General features: G+C 27.4%; 2 long non-coding RNA genes across 2 annotated transcripts; both read left to right on the top strand.

Annotated features, from left to right (window-relative positions):
• Positions 1 to 776: 776 nt before the first annotated feature.
• Positions 777 to 8,756, top strand: LOC145830053 (uncharacterized). Its single transcript, XR_014369602.1, has 3 exons — positions 777 to 893; positions 8,132 to 8,238; positions 8,623 to 8,756. It is a non-coding gene; the product is annotated as an uncharacterized LOC145830053 (long non-coding RNA).
• A 514-nt stretch (positions 8,757 to 9,270) lies between these two features.
• LOC145830052 (uncharacterized) lies at positions 9,271 to 10,723 on the top strand. Its single transcript, XR_014369601.1, has 3 exons — positions 9,271 to 9,390; positions 10,346 to 10,531; positions 10,602 to 10,723. It is a non-coding gene; the product is annotated as an uncharacterized LOC145830052 (long non-coding RNA).
• The last annotated feature ends 3,716 nt before the right edge of the window (positions 10,724 to 14,439 follow it).

Genomic DNA, 14,439 nt, shown 5'->3' on the forward strand with positions numbered 1-14,439 from the left:
TAGCATCGTTTCTTTTTTTAAGTCAATTAGTTAAGAAAAAGTAATGAGTACTTCAAAAATGTTAAAGTAATTTAATTTGGGTAAAAACTTTTAAAAATGTTTAACAATTAAAAATTACTATTTTATTTTTTTTTGTTTAATTTTCAAAGGTGGTCGAGACACACGAATAACTTAGAAACACTATAAAATGTTTTTAAACCACTGTTTTAGTTTTTTAAAACAGCAAATAGTTTAAACTAAGTTTAACTCTTATGAAAAATTAGTTCATTTAAAAAATACTACTGGTTGTTTACTTTCAAAAATGATTTATACTAAATGCAGGTAAATCTAATGATATAAGATCGAAGCAGACTTGTGAATATTGGAAGAGACGCGGATATTGCTATAAAATGTATGTTTCTTATATGAAAAAATACTGTAATGAAACTTGCGGGTATTGCAAAGATGGTAAGTAAAAGTGCCTTTTGATTTCATTACTTAATTTACAACTTGATCAGTTTTATGCTAAAAAGCCTATTCTGAGGAACGTTTAGCGCATAAAACATCAAATCTGAATCGCGAGTAAACCAGTGCTTGCTTCGTATCATGTATGTTGATCTACTTTGTCTAAAAAGCATACAGCACTTAAACTAAGTTTAAACATTGCAACACGTTTTCTTAGGTAAATTATATAAAAACAATATTGGAATGATTTATAGCAGTTAAATGTACCACTCCTCCTAAACTGGTTGGAAATGGCACTCTAATATATGAAGATAAGAATTCATTTTACGTTGGTGATAAAGTTGCTGTAAATTGTTCAGACGGTTTTGAAGTAAAGTATGGGACAGCAAAAGAAGCAGTTTGTACTGACAGTGAAAAGTTTAACGTTACTGAACTCGTTTGTGTTAAAGGTTTAATTAAGAATTAGTATTCTAAAAGTATGTAGTTTATACATAATCTAAATTACATGGTAGAAATTTTCATGAATTTATATAGTTACAAGTAAAACCTATTTAAAACAGGGTTGCTATAAAACTTAGAATACAGAAAAAACCTAAAAGTTTAAAAAAGTTTAAATGTAAAATAGTAAACTTTTGATAAGGTACGAAAAATCTGTCCTATAAAATTTTTCATTGTGTAAATTACAATAAACTAATTATAAAACACATTTAAAATAGTTTTTTTTTATTTAAGACATTTCTTATCTTAGATATAACTATACACTCAAAATGGACAAAAACCTTGTACTTTCAAAAGCCATAAATAAATTCAGAAAACCTAAAGAAATTTTCAAAAAACATATGGCAACCGTGTGAAAACTAAATCTAATTAACTGTAAAATAAGTAAAGTTTAGAAATACTTGACAACTAAATTCACTTAAGATTAAAACTAAATTGATATACTTTGTACTTTTAGTAACTAAAATGTACTTTACTTGCATTTTTAATCAATTCAAAGTGTTTTAACTATCGACCGACGGAAAGTTATTACTTATGTTTGTTGTTACTTTTTTACGCGTACCTGGTTATTATCTGACTCTGTGATAATAATATCTGTGATCGTTATTTAAGTGTTTAGACTTAGCTAAGTTATAGAGCTCAGTCGACTTAATGAAATGTGAGTTAAACTTAGACTATAATTTCATGCTTATCCTAATTAAATAGTTAGATTGTTAGAATGCTTTAACTAATTGTATATAAGAAATCGAGTTCTAGAAATAAAAGCTGTAATATGATGAATATAAACTGCGATAAACACATTAACAAAACATAGCAAATTATACAAATAACTACTTCAATTCAAAGGTTCATATAACAAACAGCCGCCTTCGTACAAGAAGTACGAGGCGAACACAACCTTTTAAGCACGATATGATATTAATACTAAGCTAAAAACTAACTGACCAAAATAAGCGCGTTTTCTGAATTTAAGCGGCTTGAATAGTTTGAGAAAAAAGCAAGAAAAGAGAATGCCGCTTTTGAATACGTAAAAACAGTGCTAAACTGTTACATTCTCACGACTTAAACTCGCCACTTTAGAATTTACAATTAACTTTTAAGAAAATATTGTCTTTAATTAGTTTGAATTTGTAAAAAAACACTAAAAAACCTGTAATATAGAAGCATAAATGAAATATGACCGTCGAATATCGTCGACTTATATCTTGTTATTTGTAAAAAAATATTATTTTACTTTGTAAATGCTTTCAAATTCGTAAATGACGCGCAGAATTAAAAATTTTAAAGAATTTACAAAATGAAAAAAACCTGAAAGAATTTTTAGAATTTTTGTCGCTAATAGTGCTCGCGCTCCGTTGTTTCGCGTAGACGCTCCTCGTACATGCTCGGTCTCCTCAACTGTACTCCAACTCGGCCACCTTGCTGATGGTACATCAGATCTCTGCGTCACCTTTGCCGACTTGTTGATGACTTTCGATTCTCAAGCCGTTTTCGTGCGAAGTTCAAAAAAAGTTTAAGCAAAAATATAAAGAAGATACTATTTCAAGTATTTTCAAGTACCTTTAAGTATGTTTATAAGAAACTCAAAAAACATTTATAGCTTCAGTTTAAACAAATTATTCGTTATAAAAACTTTTAGTGTATTAATAACATTTACAAAAAAGTGTAAGCAACTACTTGAATTGATTTAATTACAAGTAAAAATATAAGAAGGTACTCCTTCAAGTATTTTCAAGTACATTCAAGTATGTTTATAAGAAACTTAAAAACGAGTTATTCGTTATATAAACTTTTAGTGTATTAAAAACACTTCACATTTAACACGAGTTAGTTGACAAAAAAAGCAATTACATTCATTTGAAAAGCTTAAACTTGTTTTCGTAAAAAATATATAGCTCTTGAACTTTGTACAAATTTTTAAACTTTAATATTCTAGGAAAGTTAAAAACAAAGTTGTTGTTAGCGTTTAAATGTTGAATAAGATTTTTAGTAGCTCAAATGACCTTATTAAAATTGTGTTTTATAAGTAAGCTGAAGTGTATAACAACAAAGAACAAGGTAATAAAGTTTCTTAACAGCAATTACTAAGGTTGTTATGGTACAACTGTAGATATTATAGTTCAAAGTTTGAACAAAAAATTGTTCTTAAAAAACAAATTGAAATTAACTTTAACAAATTAAGGCAACTTTTTAGTATCAATAAGAGCTCAACATAAAATTTTAATTAAGTTTTACTTTAAAAATACTCCTTTAATTTATTATGACTCGATTTCGTAATAAGCTTTGTTCAGAAAGCTTCATAAACTAGTTGGCTGCTATAATTAAATAAAATAAACTGCTCTTTTGCTGGTCTTAACTTTTCGCCGTAAGAGTTAATTAACCGTAAGGTTTCAATAATATCTTAGTTTAATTTTCCAGGGGTAAAAAATAGCGTTTGAAAAGAAAATCAAAGTTTCACAACGGTTTAACTTTTAATTATTTGATTAACAAGTTTTTCGATTTTAAAATATTTAAAGTGCTAGCGGTGAAAAATGAACCAAAATAATTCTCGATTAGTTTTAAAAATGCGTGCGATAGTGTTTAAAGAATTTTCGATTTTAAAACGCCATTTGTGAAATATAAGCCAAATTAATTCGTAGTTCGTTTTAAAAATCTGCTCTAAGCTAATTTCTAAAGGTTTTTTCTTATTCGCATTCGTTTTGCGTTTAGAGTAAGATATTTTTTGTTAAGAATTTGCGATTAGTTTTAACATTTATTTTAGTTTTGCCGTTTTATGCCGTCGCTGCTGTGCTTTTGTTTATAGAATGGGGCAACTTTTGTGCGTTTGCTTCTTTGCTGGACGTATTAACGCTGGAAGAAATGTTTGTAGTCACTGCTGTTCTTTCTTTTATGATTGGCTCTGTTTCTGCATCCTTATCTGATGGTGCAGGTAATGCTTGTATTCTCACGGGTGGAGACGGCTCTTTGTAAGCCTCTATATCGGCCGTTGGCCTTAACTGTTCTGGCTGCGGTTGCCCAGGTTGTTGGGACTGCCCCATGTGGTATTGGCTATGATGGCTCTGATCCTTGGCTCTGGTCTTGGAGGTTCTGGCTTCGGTGGCTCTGACCTTGGTTCTGGCTTCAGTGGCTCTAACCTTTGACTCTGGCCCTGTTGATTCTGGCTGCGGTTGCCTGGACCGTTGGGACTGCCCGTTGTGGAGCTGGTTGGCATGGCTCTGATCTTTGGCTCTGGTCTTTGACTCTGGCTTTGGCGATTCTGGCCGTGGTTGTTCAGAACGTAGGTTCTTAATAGAAGTTTTTGCTGCACTACGTGACGCTGTACTGGTGACGTCATAATTCGGTGTGGCGACAGCGCGATTGCGTTTTGATTCTATAGCAGCTTTTCTGCGATTATGTTCGGCTAATTCGGCTTCTAATTCGCGTAATTCGTTTGTTAATTCGCGTAATTCTTGCAAAGATTTGCTAGCAGCTGCTCTGCGTTTTAGTTCGGCGAATTTGGCTTATAATTTGCGGAATTCTTGCTAAAGTTTCTCACTATTTATCGTTTATGAGTTACGTAAAAATAACTTTAAGTTAGCCAGATTTCTATTTTGAGTTGTGTTTAATTTAAAAAAAATAAACATCTCATCAGGAGGTAAAACATTGGACCATAAGATAAATTTTATTCTTTCGCTGTTGTCAAGTTCGTCAATACGGTTGTACCTACAAAAATTTTCGAATATGTAAATTATCGTCTCAACATCATATATTTCATGGACTACGCCTAATAAAGGGAGATACCTCAAAACATTCTCTATATTATAAAGGTGCTTAAAGGTTTCTCTTAATACAACTTGGTACCGTTCGTTGCTAAAACCTTGGTATTCGAACCATACATATTTATCAAACTGCGTTTTCTCGAATATATCGCGCCTACTTTGTCTTTTGTTAATTTCTGCTCTTAACAAATCAATTTCAACGTTAAAATCTGTAATTTCGTTACAGGCTGTTATAATATCTTCGTGATTTTCGCGGTCTTCATCGATTACTTCGATGTTGCTATACTTACTTACCCCAATCGTAATGTATGTGGTCATCTAAGAACCACGGACGATTTCTTAAGAGGTTAGCTACGCGCTCTTCCCATAATATTAGCTCGTAGAGGTCGTTATCTAGATATGACATTAACCAATGTAATGGGGTTCTTTCAAAGCAGTTCGTCTGATTACGATTGTACTTACACTTTAGATGTCTTTAGGTTAGTGGTTCGGGGGAATCAGACAAGGAAACCTCTGCTATTAATGTTTTATATTTGTCTTTTTTAAATTTCTCCCAGTCCCTATAAAGTTGGCAGCTATTAGGCCTAAAATAAAGTATACCCATGATACTAGTAGATTTTGTTTAAAGTCTTAATAAAATTTTAAACTAATTTTGGGTCACCACTACGAAACATAGAAATTAAAAAAGAAGAAGTTACGGACCTAATGAAGGTGAGTGTTAAACAACTAGGGCTCACCATTTAACTATCGACCGATGGAAAGTTATTACTTATATTTATTGTTACATTTATTCGCGTACGTGGCTATTATCTGACTCAACGCGTTATAATAATATCGGTGATCGTTATTTAAATGTTTATACTTAGCTAAGTTATAGAGCTCAGTCGACTAATGAAATGTGAGTTAAACTTAGACTATAATTTAATGCTTAGCCTAATTAAATAGTTAGATTGTTAGAATGCTTAAACTAATTTTATATAAGGAATCGAGTTCTAGAAATAAAAGCTGTAATATGATGAATATAAACTGCGATAAACACATTAACAAAACATAGCAAATTATACAAATAACTATATCAATTCAAAGGTTCATATAACAAACAGTCGCATTCGTACAAGAAGTACGAGTTGAACACAACCTTTTAAGCACGATATGATATTAATACAAAGCTAAAAACTAACTGACCAAAAATAAGCGCGTTTTCTGAATTTAAGCGGCTTGAATAGTTTGAGAAAAAAGCAAGAAAAGAGAATGCCGCTTTTGAATGCGTAAAAACAGTGCTAAACTGTTACAGTGTTTTTTTAAGATTTTTTTCATTCAAGTGAAAACTAATTATTATTCTAAATTTTTTTTTTTGTTTTTTATTAAAAATAACTTACTTACGAACTTTTTATTATTTTTAAATTTGCTTAATTTACGAATTAAAAATTACTTTTAAAGTACCTTTTTTATTAGTCAAATAAAAAGATTAGAAATACATTTACTTGTTGTTATTTAAATAGTTAAGAAGTTTTTTCCAAAGGCTGATTTTAGTTAGTCGGGGGAGTAAAGAGTAAGGGAGCAATTTTTTAATTTTTTGCAGACATAGAAATAAAATTTTTCATCTGCTATTTTACTAATTTTAGCTTAGATTTAAATATTTTAACCTTAGGTGAGATTTAAAGTGTTTCCAAAGTGGGCGATACCAGTGAGTAAATACATATTTTTCTTGTGTTTTAAAGTTTGTTAATAAATGAGTAACAAGATTATAAATTAAAACAAAATAAAAAGTGATAAGTTAATTAGTTAATACAATCATGCTTAGGCAATACTTATACGTCTCCTCAAATCCAATTTAGAAAGGAGTTAAAACGATACACTTATCAAGCAAAAAAGTAATTTTTTCAGTTGATTATCACACATGCTACAATTTATTTTACCACTTGGTTTTTCTATGAATTTAAGGATTTGTATGGGGAAACTGAGGCTGTAATGGCAGATTGTGCCATTGCATCACGTGCCATCTTTTTTACTTTAAAATGATGCAAATTCTTTAATAAACATTGATTGAATTTGATTTTCTCATTGACATATTTCTTATCTATACTTTCCCATTCTACTACCTTCTTGGTGATAACCTCATCTACTGTACCAGCAACTGCAAATGATCAGGTGTTCTCAGTAAAGTCCTACCTTGTACTAAGAGAGTGTGTACGTCGGACAACAACTGAAACAGGAATGATTGCAAGATGCTTGATCAATGCTCATGCTTAAAAGCTGTTGCTCAATTACATTTACTACATTTTCATTTAAAGTAGCATCGCCTAAATATTTATCACATCACAGATACAATTTACAAAGTTTTTCTAGCTCTGACATTTTTGTATTGTCTGTAAACATTGAGCGTTTGCAGGTACGTGTTCTATACCTCTTTACTACAGTTCCTAATTATTCAAGAACGGTCCATACTTGAAGACTTTGGTTTTGAATTACTTGATTTATCAACCAGTTACGTGATCTACCTGTTTTGTAAAAAAGTATTACAAACATGAAAATTTTTAAATTTTACAAATATCAAACATATGTATAAGAGAAAAAAACAATCACTAAAAGAGAAAAAAGTACAATACAACATTTTAATCAGAATAATTTATTATTAAAGAATATAAGATAAATTATTTTTATGTGGTAGAATGAAATTTTGTCTAAAACAATAAATTGGCATATAAACTTATTTTAAACTGTGTATAACTGTAAATATATATATTGATATATTTTCTGTATTGTATTTAATTATTCAAACTTGATCTTAGATAAAAAATAAGCTATAGGAGTAGCACGATTCCCTCAAAATAGTTATTATTTTAACTTTAATTATTCGTTTTCATCGTTTTAAAAAGGAGTTGAAAAAAACTGATTATAAAGTTTATAATAACTACCGTATACTTTTTTCTTTTTTTAGTTGTTTTGGTGTCGTTTCAAACCAAAAAACTACTGACTTACATTTTATTCTTTTATTTGATTTGTACTACTTTTTTTCAAGCTTACAACATTTTTTATTTTTTTTTTTTACTCTATTTTTTTTATTTTTGCCTTTTTCCAAGTTTTTACTCTGAAAATAACAAAAATAAAACACCCTTTGAAAAGTACTTTTGTAAAAGGTTATTAACTTTGTACTTTCTAAGTTTTTTTTTAACGAAATTGATCCTACCATGAGTATAATGGTATGTTTTGAATTATATGTGGAATTTTATCGTATTTTATAGTAAAATAGTAAAATTATATGTATAAAAATTTTCTCAACAATTTTTTAATCATCTTAACGGTTATTTGAAAAAGCAGAATTACAATGCTAAACATAAAATACATTACCTGTTTAAATTGTAATTTTATAAAACGAAAAAATTTATCACTATTTATGTCAATGTAATAAAAAAAAAATTATAAATTAGTGACAATAGATACTCCGACTATTATTGCAAATCTATAGAAGATCAAGGATACTGCAAATATAGTACATTCAAGGAAATGTGCAAAAAAACTTGTAAACTTTGTAAACGTAAGTAATTTTTTTTTACCCTTTAAACTACGGTTTAAATATAACTAGCATTTTATAAACATCAAGTGTTATTCTATGTTATGATATCAATATTTCTAAAAAAATTAAAAAACTGTTGTTGAAGTTTTTAAAAGTTTCATATAAAAAAATATTGGTTTACTATCTATAGATATTAATAAGAATTGAAATTTAATTTTCATACTGTTGACTTATTTATTTTAGCACTAATAAAATAACTTTATAAAAAAATGAGGTTTAATTAAACTTTATCAAGTACTGAATTTTGTGTTGAACAAATTTTAATTCTTAAAAAACTGACAAGTTTTAAAAACAGTTATAAAATTTCTTGAAAACATTTTTTAACCTACAATTAAAAATAATCAGGCGAAAACTGTAACGAATTTGATCTTCCGTCTGTTGATGAACTTGGTAAGATTGTTGAAAACAATAAAAACACATTTAAAATCGGCAAAGTTTTAAATTTTGAATGTAAAGATGGTTATAAAGCTAAAGAAGGTGTTTCTCAGTCTAAATGTGGAATCTATGGATTTGGTGTAGAAAAATTTAGCTGCGAGAGAAGTGATCGATTTAACTACTGCATTTTTTATTTGAATGCTTAATTTTCTTATATATTACTGCTAAAATTTTACTGTTGTCATAAACTTTTCGCTTTTAATTAGTTTTATATTAAACAATTAAAGGTTAAAAGTAAACGACAAACCTACAAAAGTCTGTATAAATTGAATATAGCTTTAATTATTAAAACAAGTTTTGTATATAAACGTTTTCGAAGTAAACTATTTTTTAATGTTTATTTTACATTCAATAAATTCAAAAAACCTAGTATCATAATATATTGATGAATAAAGAGCTTTTGATTTTAGTTTTGATAGTTTTTTCATTACTTAAGTATATTGTATTGTCAATTGTCATTTTTTTGTCTACTTATGTCATATAGTTTTTATATACTATTATTTTTTGACATTATCAGTAAATTCAATCAATCTTGCTTCTGTATAACAGGTTTAGATTGTAAAAACGTTGGACCAGAATTTCTGTGTGAAAACTTGAAGATGAACCATTGCCCGCAAAAGGAAACGAGCAAGTTTTGATACTACATGAGCAAGTACTGTGCAAGAAGCTGCCTTTGTCGTAAGCTTTTTTTCAGTTTTTTTTCAACCTAAGGAAATAATTTTTTAAATACGATTTTTGTCTGATATACTGACACTTGTTAATATTGTTTTAACAAAAAGAATACTTAGTCTAAATGAAGTAACAAACTGTTGGTTGTGGGCCTTACTTGCTTACTTGTCATTTGGCTTTTGTTATAAAGGTTTTTTACGAATTTTTGTGACAAAAACTACACCAAGCAGATACAAGTTTTATTAAGTTTCTATCAATAATTCTAAGAAGTAGAAAACTAAATAACTTCGCTTTTTGCTTTATAAGAAAAATAAAACTTTATTTTCTTTTTTAGTTGTTTTATTCTTATTGTTGGTTCATTATACTCATTTAAGTTTTCTTGAAACTTAGAAAAGCAATACAAAGCACAAAAAATGTCTACCACCTTAAGTATTAAAGAAATATAATTTTTAGACGTATCAAAATAATGTGACACTTTAATAAACTTTAAGTACATTTTTGTTTTAAAATTTTATAAAGTAACTTACTTTTGTTTAGTTATCCTTTAACTATTTTAAAATAGAAGTTCTTTTAAAAAATTGTTTACATATTTTAATCAAAGTTAATTCTAGCTGCTATCTAATAGTTTAATCTAATAATTATTAAGGTATCAATCTCTAAAGAAAAAGTTTTAGCTAACAGCTGCTACAATGTTTAAATTTGTTCGTTAAAACTTATAATTTAATTTATATAATGTGGGTGTTTATTTTTTTAAGAACGACTGTAAACATTGTAATTAAAAATGCAAAACTCAGTGGTCGACATGTATAAAAACATATTTGATAGTTTCTAGCTGTAGTGCTTAACACCTGAATGTTTCTGTTAACTTTCCGTCTTAAAAACTTTTTGTTTACTTAACATTATTTTTTTACTAACACAATTTAAAAATATTGTTAGGTAAAATAGACACAACATATTTCTTTAGCTTACTTATGCTGGAACGAAGATCTGCCCAAAATTTCTGGTGACTGTAAAATAGCGCCACAACAACTCCAGTACACTTATGGCAAACAATTGACGTTAAAATCTGAAGATGGTAACGAACCTGAACGAGAAACAACTGCAACATGTACTTCCAGTGGTTTTAGTTCAAAAGAATTCAAGTGCATAAGTGAGTGTAGCTTTGCTTTTTATAACTTTAATTTATGACTGAAAGGTGATTTTATTACAAACTTTTACAGGTGAAGATGAACCCTAAATAGAAAATAAACTATAAAAAAGAAACATCGTTTTTAGTATTCATGTTGCTGTCTTAAACCTATATAAGGGTACTTTTTTTACTAATTGCATTTTTTAAACTAAAATTAACCTTTGTATATATTTTTCTTAACATTAATAAATTTACGAAACATACGTTAATTTAATTTTAAGTAACTCATGTTTAGATTAATTTTCTTAGACTTTATTTAAGATAGACCATTTTTCGAAAAACAAAGAGTTTTAACAGTATTATAAAACTATTTTTTTATGCTGAAGTAAGTATTGTATTAAAAGTCAATAAAGTTTTGCTTATGTTTATTTAGATATAGATACTCACTGTAATTTATTTTTTTATTTTTTAAATATAATAAGGTATACATTAATAATAAGTGAAATGACTATAAATAAATATATCTATTCAAAATTTAAAGTTAAACGTTTGCCAATAAAGATTCTAGTAAAACAATTTTAATGGAATATATAATAAAAATAAGTTAAAACAGTACTCTTTCTTTATTAAACAATCACATGTTTCCGTGTTTTAAAAAGTTAACACACTTCAACTTAAACTAAAATGTTTTCTTCAATTTTCATAGCTCCGTTGTTAACTTTAACTTGTTAAGATTCAGATACATGTGTTAGTTTAATAAAGAAAGAATACTGTTTAAATTTGCTTCTATTATAGATAAATATGTGAAATTATACGTTAAGTAAAAATAAAACAGATGGTTACAAATCTAAAAGTTTGTTGTAAAAAGTCTGATTTGTAAATTATTTTAAAAATATTTAAAACAAAACAAAATTGAATTAAAGAAATTGTTTATGTAAACGATTTAACAAAACTTAAAAATGTGAGTTTATTAATTCTAATCAAATGTAAGACGACTATTTATATATGTCTAGAGTGCAAAAACTTAAAAAATTGTACGTATATGAATTATGAAATACTTGAATTAGTAGCTTTCTAAATTTGAGCATTGTTAATATTTTTCAATACGATTACTTTTTTACCAAGCACTGTAATAGCATTTTTTTTAAATTAAAACCTAGGTTTTTATGAATCTTCTATATAAACAAATTTAATAAGATTTGTTTGAAATTTTAATTTACATATTTTGTTGTGTAAAAATAACAGCTCTATTTTGTCTAATATTTACAATATACTAAGTTATGTTTACAAAAAAAAATTAAAAATATATTTACCTTACAAACTTTAGACATATGTTTCAAATCGTATATACAATAATTAAAATACAATAAAAGCTCGAGAACTGTTGCTTTTCAGCATCTTGATAAGTTTATATCCTTGGAGCTATTGAAAATTGTAATTTGTGTCTGATTTTTTATTATAAGTTCAGACTAAAACTTTAAATCGAGAGGACAAACTTGTGATTTTTGAGAAAAAATCTTACATGCGTCAACGTAGCTTAATAATTAATTAACAACAAAACTATAGCAAATATTGTTTATTAAACGACAAAAAATCTCAAAATAGGTCTTAGTACCTTATACAAAAAACCTGTGGTTATCGAGTCGCGTACCACTTGGATACAGTTTAAAGTATTGTCTAAAACAAGCCAATAAGTAGTTTATCTTTATTACTTAAACACAGTTAAATTAAAAGCCTATTTGTAAAAATATGTCTAAACTTTTTTGTTGTTTCGCTGAAATTACTTTTACCTAAAGGATAAGTCGTGGGCATTATTTTACCGACCCTTGCTATAAGCACAATTAAATAATCGAGATTTTTTTTATACTAATTTGAGCTTTAAATGTTATGTTGAATATTAAATATAAAAGAGTAAGCTGTGCATAGTTGAAATCATGCAAGGAAAATTTGCAGTTTAAGATATTTGTAGAGAAAAAAGAAACGTAAAAAAAAGTACAACGCAAATATGTTATCTAAAATTAAAAAAAAATTATCGGAGAATCGAATTCGGGAGAAAAATAAGAAGTTTAGAGAACTATAACAGCTTTCTTAAAGCAATATACCTAATAAAATAGTAAATTGGTTTTTGAAATATTTATATAGACCGAAAGATAAACTTTTATTTAACTCTAATAGTAAAAGCTTATCTCTAGTTTAGGTCTAATTTAAACAGTTTTTTTTTGGTAATAATATTCTGTTGATGAAGTTTTTGTATTATTAATCAAGTTAAGCAACGTTAATCAGAAAATATTATAATTGTGTACACTATTTAGTAAGGTAAACACATTTTTTATATAAGAATGAGCTGGTTACTTTGTAACAGTTTAGCACTGTTTTTACGCATTCAAAAGCGGTCTTCTCTTTTCTTTCTTTTTTTTATCAATCTAGTCAAGCCGCTTAAATTCAGAAAACGCGATTTTGGCCAATTAGTTTTTAGCTTGTAATAATAACATATCGTGCTTAAAAGGTTGTGTTCGCCTCGTACTTCTTGTACGAAGGCGACTGTTTTTATAATAACTTTTGAATTGAAGTTGTTATTTTTATAGTTTGCTTTATATTTATCGCAGTTTATATTCATCGTATTACAGCTTTATGTTTCTAGACTCGATTTCTTTATATACAATTAGCTTAAGCATTTTAACAATCTAACTATTTAATTAGGCTAAGCTTAAAAGATAGTCTAAATTTAACTCACATTTCATTAAGTCGACTTAGCTAAATAACTTAGCTAAGTCGTATCGAAATATTTATTTAACATCACCGATATAATTTAAACGCGTGGAGTCAGATAAAAGCCAGGTTTGCGCGTAAAGATAAGTATTAATAGTAAAAAAAATCGGAATTGTTAAAACTTCAATATTTTTTAAAACTTTCTGATGATTATTAAAAACTTACGAAATGAAATAAATACTTGTGATTAAAGTATGTTGTTTACTACTCTTTTTTATTTTTATAGTCGCTTGAAATTCAAAATCTAAAACGCTTTTACACTCATTTTTTACTAAACCTTTTTTATAATAATTAGTCTTTTTTCTGTTCCTTTTGTATAACAAATAAATTTTTTTAGAATTTTGCGTACAATTTGTTTAGTAAATGTTTTTTAATCATAACATTGTCAGCTAAAAATAACAGCGAATAGCTTAATTCAGATCAAATTTAAACAATTAATCACAATTCTTATTAAAATACAACAAAGATCATTGAATTATAAATTACATCCTTTGAATGAAAAATAAATACATACGTAATTAAACAAAAGTAAGCCTTACTATCTAAATAGTTTTTGAGTTTTATGGTAAAGTACAAAAAATAAACTTAGCTATGTAAGGCCCTAAATTACATTTTTTAATAGCTATTAATTTTAAGACCGCATGGCTAGCACTGGGCTTAAAGTTTTTAGATAGGTCTTTTAAAACAAAAGCTATATATACAACCCCAAATTGAGGCTTAGAAACGCAAAGAACAGTGTGTTTTTAGTTTTAGTCAGCTAAACTCCTCTACTTTAAAGAAAAGCTAAAAAATTCAAACAAAGTCAAATAGTACTAGTTTTGTAATAAGAATACATTATTTATATAATTTACTTTTTTTAGAATAAGGTGGAAAGATTTTTTTAATTAAATGCTTGTAAAATTGATTAGGTCTTCCACTTTACAAACTGAATCAATTATAGCCAAAGTTATGTTTTTAAATTAACGAGTTTTGGTAATAACCTATTTAAAAAATATATACACAAACTTATTAAATCTAAGCTATTATTAGGTAAGTTTTTTATTGTATATTTATTTAGGATTACATGACAATTAAAGTTTTAACCATTAAAGTTTCTGACAACTTAAACTCTTGCATTTTAATATAGTTTCAAGTTGCGACATATTAAATGCAACAACTAA

This window comes from Thalia democratica, chromosome 2, assembly GCF_965202585.1.
Source record: "Thalia democratica chromosome 2, ktThaDemo2.hap1.1, whole genome shotgun sequence".
NCBI classification, from domain to species: domain Eukaryota; kingdom Metazoa; phylum Chordata; class Thaliacea; order Salpida; family Salpidae; genus Thalia; species Thalia democratica.